We start from the raw sequence: 6,786 nt of genomic DNA, 5'->3' as shown, positions 1-6,786 counted from the left end.
CAAGGGTGAATTTCAAATAAATGTTATTTATTTAACAGTGAATCAKGSATTTATTTGTCCCTCAATTAGTGTCCGAGCCTGGCTGRCKTTACGAGGCAAATTATGGTAACGGTAGTAACGTGCCTGCGTTTCCAGAGAGTGACACATATGGTCAGCCACAGTTCCACGGTCTGTAAGCGACCCAAGATTAAAGTTTAATGTAGCAATGCTTCGTCGAATTGTACCAAATGTCACTTTCCTTCCAATGCCAAACTCTGCAAATATCTGACCCACACAATCACAGAGATTACCGTATGGTTTACCGCAGGATGTGAAAAAGAAGAGTGTTGTATCTGGGGTCATTCCACTCAGATGAGGCCTGATCCGATGGAATCGTTGAAGCCAAGTGTATTCCTCCTCAGATAGAACAATTCTGCACTCCGCGAAGCTGTAGTTAGTTTTGTGGCTTGCAACGCACATCTGATCAACCCCACTTTCCGGGGTTATTTCATTGAAATCACTCTCACTGAACATGGTGACTGGGGATCGTCGAGTGCCATTAAAAATTGCCAACCGGCTGGACATGGCACGGACGTCCAGCCTACTGAGAACAGAAGGAATAGATGCATTACTTAGCTCCAAAAATCGTTTTAACTCTGCAGCGCTGAGCACCTCGTCCCTGCAGCGTCTGCGAAATTGTGCCATGTGCGTTGCCAGGCTCTGCCTAGAATCCCTGTCTATCTTTGCCAAGCTGAGTAACATTTTTCGAATTACACTGACTTTAGCTTGCAGACTATTCGGCCGAAACTGAATAAGAGAATTCAGGAAACTTCGAACATCTGATCGGTATAGTTTTAATGTGGATGGTGCCAAACCACGGCCTTCACATGTCCGATACCCATAGGCGGAAATCCCAGGGGGGACGGGGGGGACACGACCCCCCCATCTTGGGAAAAATATGATTTGTCCCCCCCAATATATCACTGTAAACATAACTATGTAATTTCAATAATATTAATAATACGCAATGAAAGCACTTGTGCTGATTATAGACACTTAATAGCGCGTTTAAGTTTCAAAAGATTGCGACCCCCCCCCGCCCTTTGCCTCACAATGGTTTGATCCACTGCCAGTTCTTTAGCTGGCAAGGTAATAGAGGGTTCGTAACTACTGTCCGAAAGGGACATGTACGTAACTGACGTGAGGTTAATCCAGTCAATCCATAGCAGGTCCATAGCAATGTTATTTATTTATTTTTATGTTGGCAGGGTTCACACACTAGCTGAATTTGCAGAGCTAGCGCGCAAACTAAAGCAAACATTAACTATCAGCTAGCTAGTACCTATTCCATTTATGTGGCGTCGTCAAAGATGGAATCTTTGCTTCATCAGTTTATTCCAAGATCAGCATGCAGCTGTAGTGCTTCGACGTCCCTGTGATAAGGTTAGCGATAAACTGAAGTCCAAACTGAACAGAACAGAACTACACTCTCTTCTACCATTGTCTTAAATATATATAATGGTCTCGTTGCAAAAGATAAATTGTCGCTAGTGAACTTTTTTTATTTTATTTTATTTAACCTTTATTTAACCAGGTAGCAAAGATTATAGCAAACACACAGAAACGGAATTGGTGCTCGCTAGCTTTACAAATTCAGCTATTGTTGGAAGCCAGCCAATATGAAACAAACTATTTAAATTACAAAAGGTTGCAGCATGTGTTGTGTAAATGTGTGTGTGTGCAGCTAGGCCAGCCAGCCAGCCAGGTAGAAAAATGGCGAACATTTAGAAGAAGACGGACATCAAGAGTATTTTGTCAGTACACCAAAACGCATAGTAAGAACTCTAGTATCCTAATATCTCAAAGACTAGTTGATAAAATGTTCATAAGAAAGAAGTGAAATGCTAATGGAAATGTTTCACAATGATGTCATTAGGCAGAGCAGGCAACAGATGGCACACAGACAGCAGAGCTGGGGACAGATATGCAGGGACAGACTGGCAGACAGGGAGTCTCAGGTAAGTTTGTTGAGTCTTTGTTTGGCAACATTATGAAAGGTTCTCAATTTTTTTGACTTGTAAAATAGGGACATAATTGGAAAATGCCATGGATACCCCACTCTCAACTTAAACTGGTGACTAAACTAAGATTTGTTTACGAATGGTATTGCTGTTGTGATTAATTGTGTAGTTTTGGGTACCGGTAGTTAGGAGTACGGCAAACACCTTATTTATTTTCTAGGAGACAGACTGAGTCAGTTAGGGTAGTGAAAGGGAAAGAGCCAGGGAGAGAGACTTCAAGAGGACAGTGTCAACAGCCACGGCAGGACCAAGTGTACCCTTGTTGCCAGCAGCACCAGTATAGGGGACAGTGGCACAGCATTGTCCAGTTACCACAGTGATGGCACAAAACCATATCAGCCACACCCACAATTTATAGAACCGCAAACTCTTGCCAACAGAGTGTTGACGTTTCAAGAGAGATGGTTTCGCGATTTCCCCCTGGCTACATTATAATCCATCAATAAAAGGAGTGTTGTGTTTTCACTGTAGCCAAGGGTTTTCAAGCCAGCCATCTTTTGGCCAAAGAGCTGATGCTGCCTTCATTAGTGCAGGATTTAGGAACTGGAGAAAAGCCATTGAAAAATTCACAGCACATCAAAATTGCCAACCCACCGCCACTTTGTAATTGTAACAGCACACCAGCTAAATCCAATCAGTGTCCAGTTACCACAGTGATGGCACAAAACCATATCAGCCACACCCACAATTTATAGAACCGCAAACTCTTGCCAACAGAGTGTTGACGTTTCAAGAGAGATGGTTTCGCGATTTCCCCTGGCTACATTATAATCCATCAATAAAAGGAGTGTTGTGTTTTCACTGTAGCCAAGGGTTTTCAAGCCAGCCATCTTTTGGCCAAAGAGCTGATGCTGCCTTCATTAGTGCAGGATTTAGGAACTGGAGAAAAGCCATTGAAAAATTCACAGCACATCAAAATTGCCAAACCCACCGCCACTTTGGATTTAGCTGGTATGCTGTTACAATTACAAAGTGGCGGTGGGTTTGGCAATTTTGATGTGCTGTGAATTTTTCAATGGCTTTTCTCCAGTTCCTAAATCCTGCACTAATGAAGGCAGCATCAGCTCTTTGGCCAAAAGATGGCTGGCTTGAAAACCCTTGGCTACAGTGAAAACACAACACTCCTTTTATTGATGGATTATAATGTAGCCAGGGGAAATCGCGAAACCATCTCTCTTGAAACGTCAACACTCTGTTGGCAAGAGTTTGCGGTTCTATAAATTGTGGGTGTGGCTGATATGGTTTTGTGCCATCACTGTGGTAACTGGACACTGATTGGATTTAGCTGGTATGCTGTTACAATTACAATCAGTGTCCAGTTATGTCCAGCGCGTGGGGTAAACAGCAGGATGACGCAAGGCATTGCTTGATGAAAATTGTTAGTTCGGTGCGGCATGTAGTAAGACAGGGACTCTGACTTAGAGGCGTTCAGTCATAATCCCACAGATGGTAGCTTCGCACCATTGGCTCCTCAGCCAAGCACATCCCCCGTAGTTGGTTGGGTAGAGAACAGGGGAACCCATGTCCCCAATCAGGAACTGTGACCCCTCCTTAGCCTTGTTTGGTGTATCGAAATCTACCAGGAGTTGAGGGGCTGGGGAAACCAGCGAGGACACAGATGTTTCTCCCACCCCCATCGCTCACTTGGCCACCTCCTCCCACCTCTCGCTGTCTGTCGAGCGCCCCTTCCTCTTCCCTTTATTCTTAGGCGTTGTCGGTAGCGGGGAGACACCACCCCCCCTCCCCGCCAGCTCCTCCACCATTCCCCTCATCTCTTCCACGAGAGCGCTCGACATTATGCTGTCCCCCCACACCCCCTCTTCTACTGGTCCTTCCGCCGTCTCATTCTCCCCCACCTCTTCCTCCCCTGCTGCTCTTTCTGGCTCCTCCACTTCCTTGCTTCTTCCAACCTCCTTTCCCTCCTCTCCTCCCGGTTCTCCTGCTCCCGTACCATCTCCGTCCTCCTCTCCTCCTGCTGCCGGTATTTCCTCCTCCTGTGAGGCCGTCACCTCTGGGCCTGTGGTCGGGTCTTGGTCTGGGCCTCCTCCCCATCCTCTTCTTCCCCCATCCCCTGCTCCTGCCCCCCTCCCCCAGCTGCAGATGCGTATGACCTCTGACGAGCCGGGCATCCCCGCCACAGGTGTGCTGACTAGCCACACCCGTGGCACGCCTTAGGCTCATCACAGTCCTTAGACTCGTGCTCCCCAGATCCACAAAATCTGCACTCTCTTGTGCTGCACGTGGCTAGGATATGACCGTAGGCCATACAGCGCCTGCAAAACGGTGGCTGACGTGCATAAAATAATGTCCCCCTGTCAGCCCCCAGGGAGAACATAGCTGGAGGATGAAGGTAGCCGCTGTTATATATAATAAATATACATCTAGCTTATGCATACATACATAAYCATATCTACATATATATGAACATACATATAGCTTGTGCATACAGTACCATTGGGTTAGCTAACTCAATGGTCAGACTAGTTAACCTTTAGATAACTCCTGTTTTAGTGTCATCTGGCTGCGTTAGAGACTGTGTGTGACCATAGGATTAAAAGCTTGTACAACACACCCCATGACTAAAACACAAGAYTGCTGAGGCACSGAACAGGATACCCCATTGTCACAAAACTGCTGACCGCACAAAACAGTTATGAAGCGCCAAACTAAACCGCCTGACTTAAGTAATTGCTCACATCCATATAACTCAGGAAACCCCCTAGCCCATCTCATGACTCCTGGACACACAAAGAGTTACATCGCATGAACCCAAACACACACACACATTATCTCCCCTCTCTACTGGTCGGGTGCCAAGAGCAGAGGACTCTGCTGTGCACCAATGGGGCCCCTGTTCTGGCTAGAGCAGGCCCGCCTCCAACTCCTCAGGACCAGTCAGAAGACCAACACGACGAGACTCTACCTACTTTGTCCCATGTATTTAATCTGCTGCAAATCTCTGTTTAGGCAGCCTCTTTCAGCTGACTCCATACTGAGTCATATGACTAGGTCCGTGCACGATAAACTGCAGGACAAGATATCTTTGTGCCAATAAACTGCCTTTTTGTTACAACTGAATTCCACCCTGTCCAGCGTCTTGACTTGGTCTCATTCTCATGTAAATGATCATCAACACCGCCCAGCCCCTTCGGGTCCTCCCTGAGGAGGGCCTGGAAGCCTCTCCTCCCGATCCAAAAGCCCAGCAAATCTTTGAGGTGCCTTGCTGAGGAGACGTTATCCATGTATCTCCCCAGAAAGGCCCTCACCTCATCCTTGACATAAGGGTTATAAATGTTTACAGTTACAACCCTGTAATTATTCCTCGCCAGGCTGGTCACCTCATAGTTGCACATCGGTCTCGCACTTCCTACTGCTGTTGCCCTTCTCAGGACCTCATCGTGTTTTTCCTCTGTGTGTAAAGCCACGTCGTAAGCTCCTTCCAACGGGTTACCTTGGAGGCAGAACACATCCTTCACCGTCAGCTTGAGGATCCCGATCAAGATGGTCCTTCCAAAAGGTTCAATCTCCTTCCACTTAAAACGAACCGTGTTTGCAAGCCCGATCACCGGGACCAACCTGTATAATGAATTTTGCTCCATCTCCGCAAGGAGAATGGAGCACTCGACGCCGCTCCCGCTCTCTTCCCAGAAAATAAATACCTGAAAAGAAATACCAAAACGACCGAGAGTCAATACCCCAAAAATCTAAAGAACTTTACCGGCCTTCGGCTCTTGGCTCAGATCAGAGCCAAGATCTGAGCAAAAGGCAGAGAAGCGATAACCCACAAATTGACCCCTCCACCCGCCGTGCACCCGGGGGTCTCGGCAGACCTCAGCGGTTTGGCAAAAGTTGGCTCCTCCCCACCCAACTTTTCCCTGGTGACAGGCAGGTGTTTTTTTTAAAGTTGCCAATGCGTCATTAAGTCACAAGCTCTTTACGCCTAGTGCGAATATTTGTTCAAAGCCCGGCAAATACGCCAGTCGTCGTCATCGTCGGGCTTGAACTCAATTGACCGAGCGACTACTTTGAGTGGAAAAATACACCGGTTGGTCAGCCTGATTGAAGTCAAACGCCTGAGCAAAAAGTCTAGGCGTCATCTCTGTCGATTTCTCTTGAAACAAGATATACCGGGCTCTGCCAGAAGCAAAGCCCCTCCAAAAATACGTTAACTTGTAAGTGTTCGTTTCCACGGAAGTCTTTAGAAAAAGGCGAAAGGCTTGTGCGTAATGAAGAGAAACCAGAGTCGTATGGAAGTCAGTGGTCGGGGCCCGAGACACACTCTGTGCACTCTAGGCCGGGATCCTGCGGGTGGTCCCCGAACACACTCTTCCAAGTTTTAGGGCTGTGGGTAAAAAGTCACAGACAGACACACACACTATCCTGGCCAATTTTATTTTTTTAAACATTTTTTTAAAGTAAAATGGAGGGAAATGGTGGACACCATGAAGGGCGCTTCGCCCTTCTTTCAGTTTGGATGTTTCTTATTTTTTCTTTCCTTCTCTTCTTCTGCTAGCTGTTTACATAGCTTTGTGTATTTATTTCCTTTGACAACTGGAGAAATGTGTTGCACCATTCCCGGAGGTACTGCAATACCGGGTCGATGCGTGGAGCTGATGGAGCAAGCCCCATTTCCGACTCCCTGTTCGAAAAAAACATTTGATATGTAGTCCCCCGATGGGGGACGTATCAGATATTAAACTGATAAGAACAGATGATTCAAAGTTTT

At 46.7% G+C, this 6,786-nt stretch overlaps 1 non-coding gene and 1 pseudogene across 1 annotated transcript; both read right to left on the bottom strand.

The window, feature by feature from the left end:
- Positions 1-6,190: 6,190 nt before the first annotated feature.
- LOC112081316 (U5 spliceosomal RNA) lies at positions 6,191-6,306 on the bottom strand. Its single transcript, XR_002896461.1, has one exon. It is a non-coding gene; the product is annotated as a U5 spliceosomal RNA (small nuclear RNA).
- Positions 6,307-6,619: 313 nt separating this feature from the next.
- LOC111979838 (U2 spliceosomal RNA) lies at positions 6,620-6,786 on the bottom strand (annotated as a pseudogene).

This window comes from Salvelinus sp. IW2-2015, linkage group LG19, assembly GCF_002910315.2.
Source record: "Salvelinus sp. IW2-2015 linkage group LG19, ASM291031v2, whole genome shotgun sequence".
Lineage (NCBI taxonomy): Eukaryota > Metazoa > Chordata > Actinopteri > Salmoniformes > Salmonidae > Salvelinus > Salvelinus sp. IW2-2015.
This window is presented reverse-complemented; position numbering and strand designations above follow the sequence as displayed.